At 38.7% G+C, this 23,885-nt stretch overlaps 1 protein-coding gene across 2 annotated transcripts in view; it reads left to right on the top strand.

The window, feature by feature from the left end:
• Nucleotides 1-23,885, top strand: part of RBPMS (RNA binding protein, mRNA processing factor) — a 1,623,413-nt gene that overhangs the window by 302,247 nt on the left and 1,297,281 nt on the right. The window lies entirely within an intron of this gene.

Here is a 23,885-nt window from a genome sequence, read left to right on the forward strand (position 1 = left end):
CACACCCAAGAAACTGATGACCCAATCTCGGGCACCTGCTTCCTTGCCTCAGTCTCAGATACTTAAAATGGCAGAAGACCTTCTAATGCTTATCAGGCGAAGCCAGGCTACCCCTTCCAAAAGAAAAAGAGATTTGTCCCCAGTAGTTTTATCTGAACAGGAGTCCGATGACTTTGATGCATCTGATTATGGAGATATACAACCCCTCTCAGCTTATGAGGATTCTGATGCAGAGAAATCCATTCCTTCAGCCTCTCCACCTGAGAACTTTTCCTTTGGGGAAACCCTACATACCTTAAGGGAACATTTCCATTGGGAATGTCCGGACTACCCTCAGTCAAAAAAGAGACTCATGGATTTCCTAGATCTTCCACAGGACAGACCTCTGGCCATTCCTCCTGTCCTGGATGTTGTGGATGATGTTTTTATGGAATCCAGTTTGACTCCTGACACCCTCCCTCCTGCCCCCAGGAAACCAGACAGGTAATATAGAGTCCCTGACTCTCACAAATTCCTATTCAGAAATCCTACTGCTGACCCTGAGGTTATCTCTCAAGGACCTAATGGAATTAAAGCAACTTCTGCTAAGAATCCCACCCTCTCAGATAGGGATTCCCAAGCATTAGAAAGATGGGGTAAAAAAGTATGCACCTCTGCTACTCTTGCTATTACAGCACTAAATTGTCAGTTACATATGCTGAAATATCAGCAACATACCATGGAACTCCTCAAACAAAAAATATCTTTCTTTCCTGCTTGTGCAGAAAATAAAGAGTTACAAGAGTTAATGCATTCAGAGTTAATGCATTCTGCAAGTCAAGTAATTAAGCACACCTTACAATGTGGCTTTGATGCTCTAGAAGCATCTTGCAGGGCAGCAGTCACTGGTTCTGTCCTTAGAAGGCATGCTTGGCTAAAGGAACAGCCCTTGCCGTGCCATGTCAAATCCAAATTTTTGGATGCACCACTGCACAAAGATAACTTATTTGGTGCCAAGGCAGACGAGGTCTTAAAAAAGATGAAAGAAAAAGCTAAATCTATGCAGACAGTTAAAGACTTCTTGCAGGTCCAGCCACTGAGGTTCAGTAGGCACTGCCCCTCCAAGCACTGGTCCTTTCCTGCCCCCTCCAAGTCAGCTTAGTCCAGACCCCAGGGAAGAAGGGACCCCCAGACAGTAGCCCCAGGAAATGCAGAGATCTAAGCAATGGAGTTCCTCCTTTTCAAAACCAGGGAGTGCTAACCCCCCCCCATGGTAAAAACTCACAATGACTTCACACTTCCAGCCCCTCCCTCTGCCCACTTGCTCTTGTCCCTAGGAGGAAAATTCTCCTTCCATGCAAGCACCTGGGCCACCATTAACAATGACCGCTGGGTCCTCAACATAGTGTCCCAGGGATACACATTTTATTTCCACACTCTACCAACCCAAAAAGGTTCCCAGATCTTCCCCCAAACCAGTGGGCAGAGGCCAAAAAGCAAGTCCTTTCCCTGCTCTCAATGAGGGCAATAGAGCATGTTCCTGCAGAACAGGTAGGCCAAGGTTTCTACTCCAGAAACTTCCTGGTACCCAGAAAAGAGGGCACCTGGCGCCCCATCCTCGATCTATCCATTCTAAACACTTTCCTGGTGATACCAAAATTCAAAATGCTCACCCTCCAGAAACTTCTACCTATGCTCTCCAAGGATGCTTGGTTAGCCACCCTAGACCTAAAAGAGGCCTACCTACACATCCCAATCAGGGAATCTTGCAGGAAATATCTCCGTTTCAGGGCAGGATCACTGCACTTTCAGTTCTCTGCTCTTCCCTTTGGCTTATCCACTGCTCCCACAGTTTTCACAAAATGCCTGGCTTCTGCCATTTTTGTTTGCAGACAAAGAAATATTCAAATTTGCCCATACTTATACGACTGCCTGATTCAGGCAGGCAGTCAGGAAAAGCTGCTAAAGCACCAGACCTTTGTAAAGGACATACTGACCTCCCTGGGGTATACTATCAGTGAAAAGAAATCCAAACTAGTACCCACGCAAAAAGTTGTATTCCTGGGAGCAAGCCTGGACATGGCATCCCAGATGGCATTCCTTATATCAGAAAAACAAACCTACCTGACAACCTACTTCTCTCAACTAGCCACCAGACCCCAGTTATCTGCAAGGAAAACCCTGCAAGCTCTAGGGTTCATGGCCTCTTGCATTCTACTCATTCCATATGCCAGACTGCATATGAGGAAACTACAATGGTACCTAAAAAGCCTTTGGTGTCAACACTTCCAAGACCTGAAAACTCTTATACCAATGATACCTTGCTTAAGGAAAGATTTCCTTTGGTGGGCAGCAGCATGCAACCACAACAAGGGACTACCCTTCTCACAACCCCATGACACCCAGACCCTCACCACAGGTGCATCAGACTATGCATGGGGTGCACACCTAGACAGCAGGTGCATTCAGGGCCAATGGAGCCCAAACCAAATACATCTGCACATCAACCAAAAAGAGATGTTAGCTGTTCGGCAAGCTCTGACAGCCTTCAGACCCTTACTCTCCCCGGTGTCTGTACTGATCAAAACAGACAACACCACTGTGATGTGGTATATCAACAAGAAGGGAGGGACTCACTCGTACCCTCTGTGCAGGCTCGCCATGACCCTTTGGTACACAGCCTCAGCCATGCAACTACACCTGCTAGCAGAATTCCTGCCAGGCTCTCTAAACTCTCTGGCAGACAACTTAAGCAGAAATATTCTGGACTCACATGAGTGGCAGCTAGACCAAAGAACCTTCAACCTTGTAACCCAGAAATGGGGCACCCAGAAGGTTGATCTCTTTGCTTCCAACTCCAACCATCAGCTCAGCAAATTCTGCACCAGGGAACCTCACAGCATGGCTTGGAAAGTGGATGCTCTATCCTTCCAGTAGGTCAACCTCTTGGTCTATGCATTCCCCCCTTTACCGCTCATTACAAGGGCACTGCTCAAAATAAGGGAAGAAAAACCAAGGACAATCCTGATTGCCCCAGACTGGCCACGCCAGCACTGGTACCCTCTGCTGCAAAGCCTGTCACCACGGCCACCATGGCATCTCCCTCCGATCCCAACAGACCCAGAGGAATGGAGAATTCATGCATCCCCATTGCAGACCCTCAGTCTGGCAACCTGGCTTATTCCCTGACCACTGCACAAGCTGCCAATCTAAGCAAAGAATTTCTAGATGTTATACGTGTGGCCAGACGCCATAGCACTAGAAAGTCGTATGCTGACAAGTGGAAAAGGTTTTGAACCTGGATCCAGGCTAAGGAAGCTGGAACTGCACAGCCTTCCCTACCTCTCATCCTGGATTAACAGGCTGACCTACTACACAGAGGTATATCCTTCTCTTCCATTAAAATTTATGCCTCTGCCATCTCTGCTCATTTCAGCACCGAGCCACCTATTTTCTCCCACCCTGTCATCAAACAGTTCCTAAGAGGGGCTAACAACTTGAGGCCACCCAGAAGAGCACTTACCCAAGCTTGGGACCTTAACTTTGTTTTTGGAAAAACTCACCCATTTGAACCAGAGGCATCAGCAGCGTTAAAGTTCCTCTTTTGGAAGACAGCCTTGCTTCTGGCCATCATAATAGCTGTAGAGCCCTTCATCATTTTCCATGCTGACAGGGTCTCCCTCAGGACTAACCCATCCTTCATGCCAAAAGTGGTGTCCAGTGTGGCTCTCAACCAATCCATTCATTTGCCCACCTTTTTCTCTAACCCACAAAAGAAGGGGGAAAGGATTCTGCACTCTCTAGATGTGCACAAACAGCTCAGATTCTACCTAGACAGGACTAAATCATTTAGGAAGACTGATCAATTGTTAGTCAGCTTTGCTACAGGAGCAGAGGGCAAGGCCATATCCAAACAAACCATTTCCAAATGGATAACACACTGCATCCATTTCTGCTACAAGCAGCACGGGAAACCTCCCCCCAAGGGGGACAGGACACATTCTACCAGAGCAACCTCCACCTCGGCAGCTTTCCTCAGAGGGGTCTCCACCAGGGACATCCTGGAGGCTGCAACATGGACATCTGTTCATACCTTCACGAAGCATTACCACCTGCCTATCTTCTCCAAATCCAGGTCAGGCTTTGCCACAGCAGTCTTGCAGGAGATCCTAGCCAGCCCCCATTCTTCTTGACTGCCTTCACCCTTTTCTTCAGCTTTGGGAATCAACCCAAATGTGATGACTGCAACAGTGAAGCACGAAGAACATAGTACAGTTATGTACACTTACCATAAATGTAGATGTTAGAGTGTATTCACTGTTGCAGTCCTGATTTCCCTCCCTCCACCCCCCCTTGTCTCTCTCTCTCTCTCTCTCTCTCTCTCTCTCTCTCTCTCTCTCTATCCTTACAAGGATGTTTTGGTATTTACTTTCTACTGGTGGTGTTCTTCCACCATAACCTAGCTCCCTCTTGGGGAGTCCTGACAGGTGGGGCAAGAAAAACTGATGTAATGGCGTCGGCTGCCTTAATTTATAACACTGATGACCTGACATCAGTCCTGGAGTGATGGCAACCGACGCAGAAATACTAAGCCTCTGGTATTCAGGCCGTCTGAGGGCTACCCTGGCAGGGATAACCCAAATGTGATGACTGCAACAGTGAATACACTCAAACATCTACATTTATGGTACATGTACGCAACTGTACCTTTCCAACTAAAATGGTGTGATGTTGTTTATTTTTCATTTATATAAATGTAAGATTGCCTATGTCATACGTGAAAATTTAATAAAGATGCTTGTTGGCAAAAAAGAAAAAAGACTGAGGAGTGTAGTAGAGTGTATGTGTGCTGCTTCTGAGCACTCATTGACAACTTATCTTCTGACCAGCTTGCTCCAGCAACAGTGTTCGTTTTTGGTTACTTTTCCTCAGCTGCTGTGTGGATACTTACACCACTGCATCTGGTTCTTCTCCCTCTGTAACTGGAAGAAAAATCACTTAAGGAGTCCTTACCAATGTTGCAGATTCACTCCACATCTCAGCTGACAGTAGTGAACCTGCAGTGGCCATTGGTAGTTCCTCAGATCACTCACTTATCTCTCTGGCTTCCTCTGTTGTTGTCCTTTCACCTTATATGTCGGCTTTTCTGCACCAAAGCACTTAAAATGTGATGCATAATATAATGTAAGAGCCAGAGATGCAAATTCTTAAAGTATTGTGAGATCTTACCCACCATGTTGTGCACTGTGGTTCTAGGATATCATAGCACTGGAATGTGTTGCACATTTTCTTGTGATCATGGTTCTCCATACATCTCTTACTTGAGCTCTCTGTACAGCAACAATTTTCCACCCACTTTAACTTCTATCTGCCCAGCTCATAGCCTCTCCTGCCCTTTTATACTCATATGTCATGTCCCATCAGTCCTACTACATTGTGTACCTTGTACCAGCCTGGAGTTCTATATCCTTTTATTATTTCCTCTTTACTCACCTGTAACATTTCCATTAATCACCCCTGCAGTACCCTTCCACACTTTTATCCATCTCAATGTCTCCCACAATTCCTTGAAACATACTGTCATTTCTATATCCGCATGTTTAACTTCATGTTTAACTTCACCATTCTTTCCTTTTCCTTTTTTAGTTCCTTTTTTAGTTCACTGTACTTTGTACATGTCCCTTCTTTCCATGAACACATTCTATTTATCTGCTATATAATAAAAATCGTCAAAACAGTCAATCACATTCCCTAGGACAGTTGCACGTAACTTCTACTTTTCTTGTAATGTAGCTCTACAACCTAAAACTTACAATAAGTGCTTGCCTACAGTCAATGACATTTCATTACACTTTAACAATTGTAAACAAAACCCTGCATATGACAATAGCAAGTATTGTAGCCACATTTTCTGTATCCCAGACCTGATGTTAAGATGTTAGTACATTACTACTGTTGACAGTACACTCTGGATGAAGGAACTATATTGCTTGTAGTGTAGGTCTTGAATGTAGTACTTAGTCATTCAGCTACCCCTCACTCATAACTATCACATGTACTTCATCATTAACTGCCCAGAAAGTGGATTGAGGCAGTGTGAGCCAAAGATAAAACATCTCCAGATCTTTGCAGGGACTACAGTTTGCTTTGTGAGGACATTCCATTTGTTGTCACTTGAACTGTTTGAAAATGTATTAGCTGAAATTATCAAGTCAACCCTCTTTCTCAATGTTAGTGCAAAAAAGAGTCAGGGCCTCCTTGTGCCTAAGGAATTTAGCCCCATCTACTAAAGTTTGGAAAATATTATTTGCCATTGGCATTACTTTGTCAGTTCCAGGTGTTGAGCATTAGAGTTTGTTTCTTTCAAATTATAATGATCTGCTCAGCATGGCCACTTGCATAACCATGTTTCAGTACCCTTAACCTTTCCCCTCAATTGTAGTGAGAAATCAAAAATATTATTTATTTATCTATTTACTTATTTAAATGTTTTGCAAGCATTTAAATGTAATCAAACCCACCAGCACCCGAACCAGTCCAAGTGACTTTAAAAACTGTTGTATTTTTAACATGATAAAAAATGCGCAGTCTGAGAAAATGATTATTTTGGCATGTCCTAGTGTATTATTTGATAATGGTTACAGAAGAAAAAAATACTTTTTTCCCCATTTCTGATAGCTTAAGCTTTTGTTACAGAAATATAAAATTGACTTGGTGTTAGGCATGCTGTTACATGGTTGTTATAAAATTAAAAAATAAACATTGTCAGTTTGTTTCAAACTCTGTGAAGACAAGTTATGTTAGCTACTTGATTTGTTTTTTAGAACTGGCACTTTTTCACTAAATTTTTTTTATTATTTCAAATAAGATGTCTTAAACATTACATGAAATAAAGATAAATAACATATTTACAATTCTAAAACATTACTAACTTCAAACCATTATATAACTATTTACATTGGTGTCTATACAAATAACATTGAAATTCTATATTATATAAAGTTAGAAACATAAGATGATATATCTTCTTCGATCTTTTCGAGTATTTCCAGTACTTTCATCCAAGAGTAATAGTAAGAAGTAGATCTTTTAGTTCTGTTCTTCACTGTTAATATTTCCATGTGAGCAAAGAACTGGCACTTTTTGACAGAGTAACTGTTGAAGAACAGACACAGACTGGAACATATAACAGCTCTTTACAAATGAGTTCTGTTTTAATTCACGGGCACCTTCTCATGTTTGTCTGGATAACCCAGCCTACAGCTTAAGTCAGTGTCTTTTACAAAGCCCATTTAATGTCACAATGACTGTACTTTTTATTGCCTTATTTGGTTAAGACCATTTTCACCGAAGGTGCTGATGACAGGCCCATCTTTTCCAGACCTCTTAATCTTTTTGAGGTGTGTCAGCTAAACATAGCTTACAAGTGGATAATATAAGGGATCATCTGTTAAATTAACAAGATCTTTATAGTCAGAGTTGTTTATGTGCTAAGGATTCCTGCTCTTAAACAATTAAAGGAATTCACTGTGCAGTCAGTGCTTTGCATTGCTCTGTAATAGTCCATTAAAGGATGTGATACTTAATTTTCAGACCTCTGCCACATTGCAGTGTGCAGTATATCTTTTTTGATTTCTAACCACCCATTTACGGCAGTAATGACCTACAATGTTTTATTCAGGATTTCAGGTTTTACTGCTGGGTGCATGAACTTAAAGAAGAGCTGTTCCTAAGCAGGTTAAACTTCTTGGAGCAAAGGGCAATGAGGGCATGCTTTCAGTTCCACTTGTTCACATCACTGCTGTCTGCAGTATAGGAATGTTACTACCCTGATGAGATGCAGTCTTAAAGAAATATTTCCCATAGTTCAGCTGTTTCACCAGAATATTTCATTACTAAAGGCATTGATAGCTTGCTTCTTAAAGTCTGCATTTCTTACATACTTATGACTTATCCTCTTTAAAGTGTATTTACATTTGAATTTACTTTGCAGCATTAGAGTGCCTTGACTCATGGTAATAAAACAGATTTATGCTGAATAACTGTCTAATTGTTCATGATGTTTCTCTCTTTACCTGTCTTCCCATCTATCTATCTACCTGTCCATAGTTTCCATTCATGTCAGTGAGGTATAGAAACTATATTGTTTGATTATGTCATCTGTTGATTAGGGCGTATGGTTTCTGTAGGTTCTTATGAATGGCACATCTTGTGACTGGTTTTCTACTCTTGTTTTGAAGTGTTTGCATTACATTAGTAACACAGTGAGAGTTTTGTTATAATTTTTTTTTATTTTACAGAAAAAAATGCTGTGCTGTTCTGTGACAGAAAGCAGTAGAACATGGAGGTGACTGAGTACCTTTTATTGGATCACCATTCACTGTTGTAACATAGCTGCACAAGTTGTTGGACTAGCAGGACATTACTTATAATAGATTTAGTGTTTTAATACTGTCTTGTGCTTAGAAAGGGAGAAGGGAATTTTTTTCTCTGTACTTAAAGCAGACACTTTAAAAACAGCAGTATGCAATGATGACCTCGCTGTCATGAGGACTTTTAAAAAAAAATCCATAGTGATATTTCACATTGTTTTAATGCAGTATACATTTAATAGTTATCATTCACTCCACCATTGCAATACCTCACTCTACCTCTTGAAAATTATTCTGCATGTATTGTTTTCACAGATTCCATGGACTGCTGTGTAATTTGCTCCTTCCCTTTTCCAAAAACCCAACCTCCATTTTTTTATCTCCTTTATAATATTCCATACTTGATGTACAGTTGGTTTAGATTTTGATTTCCATTTTCTAGAAATTTCTTTTTTTGACAGCCAGTAGTATTAAATTTTGTAAGGCCTTACTATGTCTAGGCAATTCAGATCCTGTGTCCTAGCTCAAAATAATTATTTCTATAGTTACTACCATTTACTCATCCAACATTTATGACAAAGTACTTTGTAATTACTTTTTTAAATCCGTCAGCTCATTCCACTCTTAAAAAAAAAAAAAAAAAACATGATCACAATTATTCTTTCAAACCACACTTTTGCTGTTTACCTGAGGAAAATTATCTGAAATCTGTTTAGGGTATAAAAATACCTATGCAAACATTTCCAAACAAAGATCCTAAACCTTCTGGACTTTGTGGCATACTTAAGAGGGATGTGAAAGCCAGCCCTGGTAGAGTTTTTTGCGGAGTCTAGAACAGAAGCTGCTGTTAAAAAAGATAATTAGTAGGACATACAAAATATTACATGATAATAATAAGAATCAGTCAGAGAAAGTTAGAAATGATTGGGAAGAGAGATTGGAAAAGCAATTTATAAAACAACGGGAGGCAGATTTCTGTGTTGTACCCTGTATGGGAACTGCAGCTGTTTTTAGTGGAGACAGCATTTAGCAGCCATGTTCTTTCCAGAAGGTACTGTGACACAAAGTCTTAGTGCAGCACAGTATTGGGCATCTGAATTCTTTCCTGAAAATTCCTGTGTCTGAAGCAACATAGTGCTCCCATAATGACTGGATATATTTCTGTGTACTAGATTTTTCCAGTGGTCTTATTTGTTCTATATTTAGGTTCAATCCTTGCAAATAACTGTCTTAAGACATTCATTTAAAAATGATTGAACTTCTGTCTTGACTTGTATTCCTTTTTTTGCTATGTCTTTTGCATTGTTGTGATTATAGTGTCATAGTTTAGCAGTCAGCTGTTTGCAACATCTCGAAGGCTTAGAGTTCTGATCCAACTCTGCAACAAAAATTTTGAAAACTTTGGAGACTGTGGTTTAATTGATGTGATTTGTTATTTTTTTTTATTTTATTTTATATTTTTGTATAATGGGTAAGAGACCCACTGGACAAAACTTAACTCACTCAAGCCTACAACGCCATTTTATATACTCCCAGTTCACACACTTAGCTCCTCATGGTGTCCAGATCTTTTTTGGGCCTCTCTTCTTTAACTGAGTCACTTATCAGCTAATAATAGGCAGTATTAGAAAGTACAATGAGATATTAACAAAAGAACACCAAGGATGTTATTCTAGGATTGTTTTTCTAGGATGTCCTGCAGCAGAGAAATTAATCAATGAATTTCTCACTTCTTCATATTTTGATATTAATGTTTCATATGACAACAAAAAATTCCTCTAAGAGTAGAAGTTTATTGACATATTTATAGAAATATGAAAACATGCGTAATTGTATAATTAGCGATGTAAATAACACTGAATATCTCTAAAGATGCGCAACTTAACAGTACAGGTATCAACGGATGTTTTCTTCAGTAATATCTAAGATTTCATCTGATGTCTTGCAACAGTTTTCAAGGCACTTGTTCTTTGAAATATTAAGCACATATGGAAATAGTTTATTTGCATATTTGCAATCTTGGGTATAATGTGGTATAAATGGACAATAACACTTAATTTCATATCTCCCACCATGGCATTTCACACCATAACACTCAATAACACTTAGGGCTACCAGCTATGAAAATATGAACATGCCTGGTTAACAAAAGTGATCTAACAATACACGTCTAAGTAGTACAGTTTCCATGATATGACAATTTGTTTGTGAAATAAAACTATAATTTGGGGGTTGTGTTTATTATAAAAAATGCACTGACTACTATAACTATAAAGAATACTTCTTAAAGATAACATTGCTATTTGCACAGTTTTGATAGCTTTAATTCTTTACAAAATATTTACATTTGTTTATCTAATGATTTTTAATATTATTTTTCAGAAAATGCTCTGGAATGGAAGGATGTGTGTAGGCTGCTAGAGTTGTGACATTCCACACCACATAGGTGTTAATGAGTTAAATGATGCAGTTACAAGATGTTGGCAATCCAAAGTGGGCCTTTGAAAAGCTGTAGTACTACACCTGGTTAGAAGGCTATTAAAAGTGATTGGTGGTATGGGTTACATATGAACTTCCACAAGATATCTGGAAGTTCACAGGGCAGGCTAAGAAATTCAATTGGAGGGTGTTTCAATGAGTTAAAGGAAAACTATAAATACTTCTTAATAATCTCACTGACCCGAAATGAAATAAGACATTTTAACATTGTTAAAATGGTTCCTATTGACAATGTGAGGAATATGGTTCTGATCCTTGGAACTGTTTTATTTTATTTATTGTTTTACATTTGTTGACTGGGTTGGTCCAACTGGATATATGTCCATTTTCAGTGGAGGCCTGGGGAGAAAAGCTCCACACTTCAGAGTAGTATACAATACATAGGTACATTGCAAAGTTTTATCTATTATAACATTTCCTTGCCTTTTGTCATATGAGTATAATGATTCCTATTATAAGACAGCTAAGGATGTAGATACAAACATGTGTAAAAATATGTGGACAGTAAGCACACTAATAATCAGTACAGTTTTACATTAAAATGTTTAAAACTATGTAAGCAAAAGCACACTATTAAACAGTAAAATCACACACACATTATTTGTTAGTATAAGATTAATTATTAAATATTACTCTATTGATTAGTCACAAGCACAGTATTGTTAATAAAGGATTAAGTAGCTCAAGCTGGTATGTGGATCAGTGTGAGGATAAAAGTGTGGTAGTTAGTCTGGGTTAGTACAGGAGCATAGCCAGTAAGATTTAAGATATGTTTTAAGTTTGGTTTTGAATAGGGGAGCTGAGGATAGGGAGGTTAGGTGATCTGGAAGGGTGTTCCAGGTTTTATCCACTGTGTTGGAGAACAGTGAATTGCCGGCCAGATTGTTGGTTTTATTTATTTGAACTAATAAATTGTTTGATGAATGCAGGGACTTTAGGTTATTGTAGGGGGTGATTAGGTTAGTGAGTATTGGAGTATTTGAAGGTTCATACAGTAATTTTTGAGCCACTATTAGTTGGTTCAGTAGAATTAGATTTGCCAGTTCTAACCAGCCAAGTTGATTAAGATTGTTGCAATGATGGGTTCTGTAGGTTGACCCAGTTGCAAATCTTGCAATATTATTGTAGGAGATGGCAAGCTTGTTCATATTGCTCTTACTAAGTTTGGTATAGATAGGGGATACATATAGAAGGGTTGAGATTAAGTGGGTACGGGTGATAGTGGTCCTGGCTAGAGGGGTCAGAAAGGTTTGATTCTACAGAGGGATCCTAGTTTTTTGTTTACTGTTTTTATAACATTGTTGACATGGGGCTCACAGGTAAGGTTATTGTCAATAAATACCCCAAGTAGTTTTATAGGTTCATAGGTTGGTACTCGGCTATCTGCCCAAGGCCATTTATAAGCCTAGCCAGAATGTGTTGGCTTTCGCCACCCTTTTAGATTAGTTTCCTGTGCCTCTGTGCAGCAGGGCCACTGAATTGATCCCCGGGATAAATTTTCGGTTTCCCATCCACTCATCAAGATTTCTCTTGAAGAGGGTCAGTGAGGTGCTCTGCCTAATGTAGACTGGAATCTTGTTCCAGAGCAAGGGAAGTCTCTGAGACAGGAACCTGTCCCTCCAGCATGTCCTATTTATTGTTGGGGTGAGGTTTAGATCCCTAGAGCGTGTGGCTCTAAGGGATTTGGTTTTCTTTAGGTGGAGCATGCCCATCAGTTCTGGGTTTGACATGGCCTTGTATGTCAGGCAGAGATCACCTCTGAGTAGGCGCTATGCAACTGAGTACAGCTGGAGTTTCTTTAGTCTAGCTGCATAGGGCATCTGTTTGAGGTTGGTAATCCTCTTGGTGAGGTACTTCTGTGGTCTTTCCAGCTGTTGCAGGTGTCTAGTAAGGTACATCCCAAATGGGGCGTTGTACTCTATGATGGGCCTGATGAGAGATGAGTAGAGGGGGGCAATAACTTCTTTTGATCTAGATGTGAACCCTTTCGTGATTAGGTGGGCCACATAGAAGGATTTTCTAACCCCTTTGGCAATGTGGTTATCAAAGGAGAGGTTACTATCCATTTGTGGTAGAATCAGGAGATATGACAGTACCATTAGTAGATGTAACATTGAAGTTCAGTGGGAAGGCTCTCCGGGTGGGAGTGAATAATAGCATTTTTGGTTTTTTTTTTGGGTTCAGAATGACACATCGGTGAAAGAGCCATTTCTCTACTGTGCTAAACACGTTTTGGGTTAGGGACTGTAATTGTGGTGGTGAGGTGGCTGATCATATTAATGTGGAATCATCCGTGTATTGAATACAGGTGGCTTGAGGTATTACAGAGTGTAGGTCGTTTGTAAAGATAGAGAAGAGGAGAGGACCTAGTATGGAGCCTTGAGGGACTCCAAGTGTATTTGGGAGGTGGGAAGACAGGCTATTCTGCCATAGTACGGCTTGTTGCCTGTTATTTAGGTAGGAGTGGAACCACTGTATTGCAAGCGGAGTGAGTGACAAGTTTTTGAGTAAGTTTATGAGAATCTGGTGGTTGACCATATCAAAGGCTTTTGACAGATTGATAAAGAGAGCTGAGGATAGAGTGTTATTATTACGATTTGTATTGACGCAGTCGGTGAAGGATAAGAGAGCAGAAGTGGTGCTGTGAAAGGGTCTGAAGCCATGTTGGCAGGTAGCTAGTAAGTTGTTTTCTAGTAGGTGGTTTAATAGCTGCTTATGAATGCACCTCTCCATGATTTTAGCCAGAGGGGATAATATGGCTATGGGCCTGTAGTTAGATAGATCTTTGCAGTTGCTACCTTTGTGCAGGGGGATAATATGTGAAATTTTCCAGAGTGATGGGATGGTTCCTTCAGAAATAGTTCTGTTGATGAGGATAGATATGGGGTAGGCTATAGCTTTAGCAGCTTTTTGCAGGTATTCTGTAGGTAGTAAGTCTGTGGCGAGAGTGGTGGGTTTAAGTTTCTGAATAAGGGTGCAGACAAGGGATGTAGGGACAGGCTGAAATTGAAATAGAGGGGGGTAGTTAGCGTTATAGGAGGAAGTAGATGTTGTGTCAGGGAATAGCTGATTGGCAAGAGTTTGAATGGTCTCTGTGAAGAAAGCATTTAAAGAGTTGGCAATTGTGTTCAGAGCCTGAGGGGTTAAGTGTGACTGAGCGACCTGGGTGTAACAGTTTATTGAGACCAGACCAGAATCTTTGAGGTTTATTTTGGTGAGTTTGTTGTAGGTGACAGTAAAAGTTTCTTTTGTCTGACAGAATGGCTTTTTTGGTTTAATTTCTTAACTGTCTGAACTTTAATTGATCTGTAGGGCATTTAGTAGTCCGCCAGGTGGTCCAGAGTTTGTTTCTTTGGAGTATTTTTTGTTTGGTAGTTTTGGAGAGCCATGGAGCTGGTTTAGATCTACATCTAATTGTGCGAGTTGGGGCATGATAGTCGAGGGTGGTCAAGCATTTGGTATTAAAGTATTTGACTGCTTTGTCTAGTGGTAGGTGTTTCAGGGGTAACCAGTCGCAAACTATGAGTTCTTGTTGAAAGCTAATGAGATTAAAATTTTTATTAGACATTATAGTATTGTAAATAGTTGGGTTTGGGATTTCACTCTTATACCTGATTAGGAAGGTGAATGAGTGGTCGCTTAGATCTTCAGGAAAGGTCCCAACTTTGTAGGATTGTTGATGACTATTTGTAAGGATCCAGTCTAGGATGCTGTCATTGTAATTAAGTTTATTGAATCTAGTGGGAGATGTAATGGTTTGAGTAAAACTATGTAGGTTGATGTGGGTAGAAGACTGTTCAGATGTACAGCACTTCCAGTTAATGTTAACATCACCAAGTACTAGTGTTTCTTGTGGGTAGGTGGTGGACAGCCAGCTTAGGATAGCCTCTAAGGTGCTGATATTATTGCCTGGAGGGATGTAGACACAGATGATATATATAGATTTACATTTGTTTAGTTGAATCTTGGAAATAAGAACCTCTGCATTACTAGTTAAGGGAGGTTTTGAGTCTAAAGAGGTTACCTGTAATACGGACTTGTATAGAATAGCTGCTCCCCCTCCTTTCTTAGTATTGTGAGTCAGAAAGTGCAAATGCACAACCTCAGACTATTACCCCTACTTTAAGTTAGAGTGATTTGTGAGTTAGCGTATACAAAATAGAGTTGTGGGGGTGCAGGGGACACACCCACAAAAATGTGTTAACAGCAATACAGAGAGTTCAAGACAGTTTTTAGATGAAAATCATGTTTTGGTTCTTTTTTTTTCTTTTTCTTTTTTGCATTTGTGGAGCTTGCAAATACAGAGATCACATTTCAGATAGGGAACCTACCTAAAGGACTGTTGACATGCCATGATAACTATTAACCCCCCCCCCCAAAAAAAAAAAATGAAGTAAAAAGTTGCTCAAACAAAACTTTTATTGTAAAATACTCAGCACATTCATCCTTCAGTTTCCTTGGACTTCATCAGAGTATAAAAACACAATCTTGGTGCCACAATGTATTTATAGTAAGAATTATCCAAGCACATCTCTTCAAAATGTGGTTGTTCAGCCTTAAAGACTAGAACAAGAGTTAGAAAATATGTTAAAAGTATATGTCAAGATAAATAAAATTACATTAAACATGTACAATTTAAACTCCTGTTCTATGTCAAATTTGATTTTAATTTTTATGCCTTTATTTTATTTTATATTTTATATTGTATTTGTGGAGCTTTTCTCTCTGGGCATCCACTGAAAATGGATTCTTCCTGGCCCATTGAACTGTCCTGGTTAACAAATGTCCATAAATAAATAAGTAAATAAAAAACTTCTGTAAATATCACTACATACTAACAGTATATATTTGAGCAGTTTTAAAAATGTCATAGTAAGTTTATCAAACAATCTTTATACTTTCTAAAACCAATTACAATGCCTGTGCCCTGCATTTTAGCACACTAATCAATGCTAAATGGTTATTGATAATATCTGATGGGACAGTAGTATTTAATTTTAACTGCCACACTAGTTCTTTATATTCTAATAATGTCTCTATGTCACCTCCTCCTTTATTGTAAAGAGTTTTATCAATAACAAAAATATAAACTTTTTAAAAGGCTTGCAGACCTCTGAGTGTCTACTTAAAGCATTAGTTTTCTTTTTGATATCATATAAATGTCCCTCAATCTTCTTGTAGCTTTTCCATCGTAAAACACTGGACATGATACACATGTTGCTACATAAACAACTTCTGTTGCCTAACAATCATAGTGACCAGGGCATGGAATGCATCTTTTAAAACCTCTGACACTAAAATATGGCCCATTATTTATAAATTTACAAAAGGTACAAATTCCACATTTTCTCATTCATTTCCTCTTCATACGTGTGGAATTATGTTTAAAGTTTGCTTCAATAATTTCTTTAATGTTTTTACCTTTACTATAAACTATATTGGGTGCACCACCCAACTTCTTAATATAGTGATCAAGAGAAATATTCCAAGTCTTCTTTACTACCCTTGTATATTTAATACTGTTAGTAGTAATGGGTACAACCAATGAGGGATCCTCCCCTGTCATGATGGGTGAGGGGGTGCCTTAACCTTGTAATGACACTAATATTCCAATTAATATTTAGAAGAGGGGGCAATTCTATCTTTTCTACCTCCCAATACCTCATTCCTGATATTATTTAACCATTGTTGTGGGTAACCTCTGTCAGAAAACACAGAAATCAAGTTGTTCAAGTGAATTGTAGAACAACAGCCAACACTAATTAGGCTTGAATTCGCACAATCTGACTTTTTTACAAAACTAATTTTTTGGGGCATAGGATGGCAACTCTCAAAATGTAAAAAAGGAGTTAGAATAAGTCTCTTCACAATAAACCGTAGATAAAAAGCATTTTGAATTGTGATTTTTTTGTTAAAAAATATCTAAATAGTTAACACTTTGATGTCCAGTTTGGTATGTAAACCTCAAATAGTGTGTAGTACTTTATAAATAAGACATAAAAGACTTAAATTCATCTATGTTACCCTTCCAAAAAATGAGCATGTTATCCAAAAATTGATAACATGCTTGAACTTTAGCATAATACTACAACATAAACATAAATGCATCCTTCCAAACAGACAAAACAGTGTTGGTGTAAAGGTGGGCACAAGCTGCCCCCATTAGCTACACTGGCCTTTTGGTAGAAATATTCACCTTCAAAAATATGTAGTTATTTGACAAATCCATATCCAAAAAGTAATTCAACACCATAACAGTTGTTGTGGCTAGTACCCCACCAAAACACACATTGCAGTAAATAAAACCCACACAAGTGGGGGGCTGCGCCCCCACCCCCTAACTATATGTACCAACTACAAGATCACACTATAGTGGGGAAAAGGCCAAAGTTGTGGTGTTGGCCAATTGGTTACTTACCCTGTAAAAAAGTCGATGTTCTCTGAAGTTAGTTTTGATGGATAGAAGCCAATGAATAAGCCATCGGTGAAAGAAGATTTTGACAATCTAATATAGACCCGACTATATACTCTATTGAAGTTCAGAGTAACTGAGGGATGAAAGCTCCAGGTATTTTACAATAAAAGCTTTGTTTGTGTGACTTATTATTTCGTTTTTTGTTTCTTAGTTTATTTTTGTTGGTTACTATTATATTAACTATTCAACTGCAGATGCAGTCACCTAAAAAGAAAAAGAAGAAAATGATAGTTTGACTTCATATTTTCACATGATTGTTCATTACAATACTATGGAGAAGGCTGTGGAACAAACATTTTTTCTAGACAGAAGAAAATTTAGCATAACACTGTCACAGTCAAGTTTATAACTCAATGACCAATGTTATGAGAAGCTAGGAATTGCTAACAAACACTTCCTTATTTTGATGTACATTGCCTGGTTCATGCTTTGGTAGTTTTGGAAAAAGAAAAAAAAATAGGATTCGGTATTCTGGCTCGACTTCTTGGTGAACTGCTAATGTAGGCACCATGCACACTGACTGGGTATGGATGCAGGAAGATGCAGTTAGGTCCCTTCGGATGTACTTTCACCTCCTGTAAAATTACAGCAGTTGTGGTTACAGGACTGAGCTACAGAAGAGGTTACTTGCTGACACGGGTCTTTGGCAAGCATTACATTTATACTTCCTATCAAAATAAGTAAAAACAACATATTCTACACTTGCACATTGTTATGCCTTTCATGCAACGTGTTTATTTTTTTAACTCTAGCTGTTCAAACTTTAAATTCCAGTCATTTTGTTTTAAATAAAATTATTTTTGAAATCTACTGAATAAATTCATTGTTTTTCTGTGGTGTTTTACATGTGTCATTACTGGCAGTTCTGTATAGACTGTTTACACATCAAAATGTTAATACATAAAAGCATACATTTTATTACAGTTAAGCATTTATATCATGAAGTTTAGTTAAACATTGTTTAAGAGCTGCATTTAGTAACAAGGGTAGAGTTCTTATCTTTACAGTATTAGATAACACATCCAGCAATTGGATTTTGAAGAGCATTTCTATCTCAAGGTTGTAGTAATTTAATATTTCCAGGGGCGGCTCGTGGCATCAGACTGCCGGACTGCAGCCCCCTCAGCTAAAAAGTAAAGCATTTTAGTGTTTTAAGAAATGTAAAAAAAAAATACCTTTTTTTTTATTTAAACAAACTTCGAGTCCGCGACTCGGAAGTACGCGCATGCGCATTGCGCACTTTAACCGCCTCGGGCTGCGGCGGTTTTAAACAGCTTTTTTTTTTTGTTTTCATTGCAGCCCGGAGGAGTAATGAAGGCATCATTGTGATGCCCAGAAGTCTCTGCGGTTCCAAACCGCATAGAATTGGAAGGGGCTCGGACTGCGACGTCCGCAGGCATGTACGTGATGTTGGCAGCTGGATGGCTACTGATTGGTTCTCGCTTTCTTTTTGAGAGTGAGAACCAATCAGTACTACTACTATTAGGCAGCGCAGTGCTTTGGATGGTATTACTTGACTTGCTAATTGCGGAGTACGGATGGTGCTCAGGGGCTTACAACAACTTTTTTTGGCTTTGTTAAGTTATGGTCGGGACTCGAGAGTTAAAATTTTGTGACTTACTAAGACGGAGACGCTGGACAGGTCACTCGGTTTTTAAATTATTGAGGTAGGGCAAAATTACAAAATACTAGTACAGTGTACAATCAACATTTGATTGCTCTTTCATCACTAAGTAGATAATAATCCTCCTGTGTTGTCTGTTCAGAGATAAATTATTAAAACTGGTGGTATGTTTACTTGCTTGCACTAAACAATACATTTGCTATACTGTTTGTTTTTGAGTGTTTTGTGGTGACTTGTTTACTTCTTTACAGTTGAGTTGAGTAACTTGAGTTAGAGTTAGTTTTCAAATCCACTGATGAGGCGGGCCTCTTAACAGCCAGATTACATTCAGAGTCTAAAGTTTACTGTTTTTGCCAGGCTTTGGTGTCACTGTCAAAATAGTACAGCACTTTTTCTTTTTATTTCATCTGTAGTCAGCATATCATTGCTGAAGCTTTGTTTGTATGTTATTTTTTTTAAAGAAATGTCACTTTGGATAATCCAGAAGCAAAAGGGCTATAACGGTCAGAAAAGAAAAAGATGAGTTTTGTTTTGTTTGTAATTTATACGTGTGTGGTGTGCTGCTGATGGTAATCGTGAGTTCACTGTTTACAGAAAGTGTAGGCCTGCCTGGCCTGGCCAACCTAAACTTTTATTGGAAAGGTTTTCCAAAGTGGTTAAAGTGAGTTCATGCTGTAGCAGGTTCAATGACCTGGGTTCGTTTGTTTGAGGTTAGGCAGTCTTAACTTTTATTTATTTTTTGTTTAATTAATGTGTGTGTGTGTGTGTGTCTGTGTGAAATGCCCCAGTTACTATATACTGGTGGCTAGAGAGAGCAAATGGTGGTGGATAGAGATACTCAGGCTTGAACCCTGTACCTTGGATGCAGGTGGTAAGGACCTGAATTCCCTCTCCACCACCATTTCTAAAAAAATTTGCAGAGTTTTGCCTCATATTTGTTCTGTTCCTCATAAAATCTGTGGTTTCTGTATCTACATTTTTTCTTGCAAAGTCTGTAGTGTAGTGGTGCACTGGTAGCATTGCTGCCTAGCAGCTACAGGTTCTCTGGTTTGATTCTTGGGGTGCCTTCTGTGTAAAATTGTTCTAGCAGTTGTCTAAGTTTATAACATGGATATTTGAAATTTGTCCCTATTTTTGGGACTGTATTCCCCCATTATTGGCTTTGTCCAGGTATTTTGTGCTAAGGTTGAGAGTTATCTATGGTAGAAACTGTATTCATTGAATGTTTGGGGGCTGTATCCCCCCCTCCCATTACTGGCTTTGTTCACATGTTTTTTTGCTAATAGGTTGAAAGCTATAGTGAGAACTGAATTCACTGAATATGTTTGGGGGCTGTGTTCCCCCCATTATTGGCTTTGTTCAGGTGTTTTGTGCCTAGAGGTTGACAGCTATGCTGAGAACTGAATTCACTAAATGGTAGCCATTTAAGTTTGTCTTCCTCTCTTTTATAAAACAGCTGGTTTGGCATGGTGGTATGTTTCTCTGACTATTTTGCACAGGGTCCCCTGGGTTAAAGACGTGGCAGTGAAATGTATGGTGGTAACACAGCATTTTATTCTAGCAACTTTCCAACATTATACAAGAAATATTTAAAATGTGTCCCTGGTTTTTGGGCTTTTGTCCCCCCCCCAACAATACATTTCGGCTTTTTCCAGATTTCTTGTGCTGCAAAGTTCAGAGATACAACTGCGTGTCGAGTAGATTTTACAAAGAGCTGAGAGCTGCAGGGGAACAAAACTTTAGTGCTGCTTATTCTAAGTCTGCTTGCATTAATAGCACAACAGGTAGTGTACTTGCTTTTGATGCAGAAGGCTGTGGGTTCTACTCCCACAGTAGATAGATGCAATGCTGATACTGTACTGTGTTGTAAAGTGGGTGGATGCTGCAGTCCTTTTTGGCAAAGATACCTAGAGTAGTAACTATGAACCTGAACCTGTTATCAGTTTGCCATACAGTCCCTATTGCTATATTACTAGCTTATCATTTTTTTTTAATGCATGCAACATAGGCAATTTATTCCTCAAGGGCAACAGGCACTTTATTTGTAGATGAATAAACAGTGACATATAAAGTTGTTTGCTAGCAGCAACCTCTTCATTGTTACAGATTTCTTTAATGTGGAATTATTTAGATGACTTTTACTACTTTAGAGATTGTGCATATTTACTGATACTGGTGGACTGTAGAAGGTTGAGTAGACTTTTATGATGGAAATGTTCTGAATTGGGTAGTTTTGTCATTGGTGCATGCATTTTGTTTCATTGTTTACTGGAAAAATGTTCAAAACAATAAATTTAAAATGCCGTCTAACATCTGTACTGTATTGTACAAGGAATATAATTTAGTAGAATCAGGAAGGTGTATCAAAGAGCACATGTATGTTTCATGTGCAAGGGGCCTATGATATGAAAACAGCCCAAAGTTAATCTTTATCTGCCACTGGCAAAATGTATTTTCTTTGAATGTGGGTTTCAATGCTGTTTCATTGAATGTGATTTTCAAGGGCAGAGAAGTTTTTAATGCTAAGCCTGTTTTCATTGTGAGACTGTGTTGCTTTGTTTAGCAGATGTCTTAGTGTTTGTGCTGTAAAATGCAAAATAAAACTTTCAAATGAAATCCAAATCATCATAGAAGTAAAGCACTATGCACATTAGTGTTTATGGTAAATGGAGTGAAATAGCCAAGTAATGGATCATTGGAATGGCTGCAGGGGGGAGGGCTCCATTCGACCATGATTTTGTGAGGGGGAAGGGCGGCAAACTCAAAGACAGCCCCAGCTGAACTATACCTCCCAACTGTCCAGATTTTCTCAGAATGAATAGATTTTTGCTTCTTATTTTTGGTTTGTTCCTCATAATATTTGTGGTTTCCTCATTTAGGAATTAAGTCACTAAAAAATGACACACTGAGTTTCAGACTTCATAACCTTCAGAAAAATGCATGCTATAAAAAAAAAAAAAAAAAAATGCATGCTAAAGTGAGACCTGTTCTATCAACTGTCTCAGTTTATACAAGAGCAATTTTTAGGACTGTTTTTATGTTCCCCCAATATATTTGACCTTGTCCAGATTTATTGCATTAACAGGTTGAGAGGTACATGCCAAATAAATTGCTTTATAGAATTAGGCATAGCCAAACCTCTCAACTGTCCCCAAATTTGGCTCAAAATGTTGCTCTTCCCCTAATAATCCCTCCGCAAAATAGCAATTTTGGAAGAAAACATGGAGGGTTTACAATTAAAAAAATAACTGTAATAATCAGAGTTATAGATTACTTTTATTTCAGAAATGCATGTAGATTCTTTTATTTTGTCAGCTGCTCAAGTTAGCAGTACTATTATTAAAAAAGTGTCCCTTCTTTGACAGGTTCCCAGCTGTATTGTGTGGCTATTTTATATTTTTGCATCACATTTTTGGTCCATTTTTCATTTTTTTGGCAAATTAGTGGTAAATCATTAAAGATTGAAGTTAGAAAATAATGACAGACATTTGAGTTTCAGATTTCATATCCTTCAGAAAATTCATACCAATGCAAGACCTACTATTCTATTATCTTTCTAAGTTTATAAGAGCAATATTTAAAAATTCTCCTTATTTTTGGGCCTTTGTCCCACTTCTATGCACAGCTTTGCTCTGAGGGTGAGAGGTATGACAAATGTGTCAGGGCCATCACAGTCAGCCAGAGACATTTCAAATTGTGACATACTTGTTGCACCCCGCTCCCCCATGTAGTGACACTGGATGTGTCCAAGCAAGGCAAGGAGCAGTTATGCAGTGTAAATGTGCAGGGTATCCCCCCATCCAGGGTAGAGTACTACAGTGGCTTTTCATCTGTTCTTGATTTTGCAGAATGGTCTGGTTTCTGTCATATTTTTGTACTGTTGATTTATGCTTATTACTCAGAAAGTGCCTGTTGCTCTGTGTTTTAAGTAGCAATGCTTTAATGACCATCAGGTAAGCTTGTTTGAGATCATAACATGCAAGTAAGCTTTAATAAGCCTGCCAACATTGAAGCCTTTCTGTTGTTGCCATGCAGAGAATACTTAACTAGATAATGTATAAGCGTTGGGTATTGAAATGCATATGACAGTATTTGTAATAAAGGACAGGATTACATTATTTTAAGAAGCTCATTACACTTGTTGGAGACTTCCAGTGATCTCTGAGGGCTTTACCCATAAACTAAACAGAATGCCATTCATGTGTGGTCCATAACCTGTACAGTAATCCTTTAAGCAATGTATCTTGAGCTTGTTTGCTTTTCATTTTTTACTTTGATCATGTTTTCCCCATGAAACAAGTAGATAGTTGTCAGGCAGCAGGTCTTTTTTGGATAAGAAACATTTTTACAAGTGGAGGCATCACAGAGATTGCTACTTTCAGCATGTTACTTGGTACTTTAATAAAGCTGAATATAAATTATAATTAGAACTGCAGTGCAATGAGAAGCGGTTTGAGTTGAGTGCTGCTTGTTTTTCTTATACTTGATTTTGACTGGCATTCCAGTAATGTATTTAAAAAGTAATTTATTTTTTCATGCCTCTCAACCTTTTTGTTTCCATCTAGCTATTAAGTAAGCTGTCAAGCTGCCAATGCATTGAAATATTTTTATTCTTTTATACTTCATTTGTCTTGATTGGACTCTCGTAATGAGGGTTTGGCACCCAGGGCAGCATATTTAATTAAAGTTTAGTTTTTGTAGTTTTGAGCATAGCTCCTCCCCTTTCTACTTGTCCGCACCCCCTTCCCATTGACCCCACCCATTCGGCTATCTCTTGCAGCCCCCCTTTGATTTGAAGTCACCAGCCGCCACTGCATATTTCCTATGACTGTTAAACTTTAAAAAAAATGCAGTATATACAGTATGCTTCTGAGGGAAATTAGGAAGTGTTTTTAGGGTGTTAAATTTTTTTTGTTATCAATGACTGTCTTCAGTA

Source organism: Protopterus annectens, chromosome 17.part0 (genome assembly GCF_019279795.1).
Source record: "Protopterus annectens isolate FY-2018-M chromosome 17.part0, PAN1.0, whole genome shotgun sequence".
Taxonomy (NCBI): Eukaryota; Metazoa; Chordata; order Ceratodontiformes; family Protopteridae; genus Protopterus; species Protopterus annectens.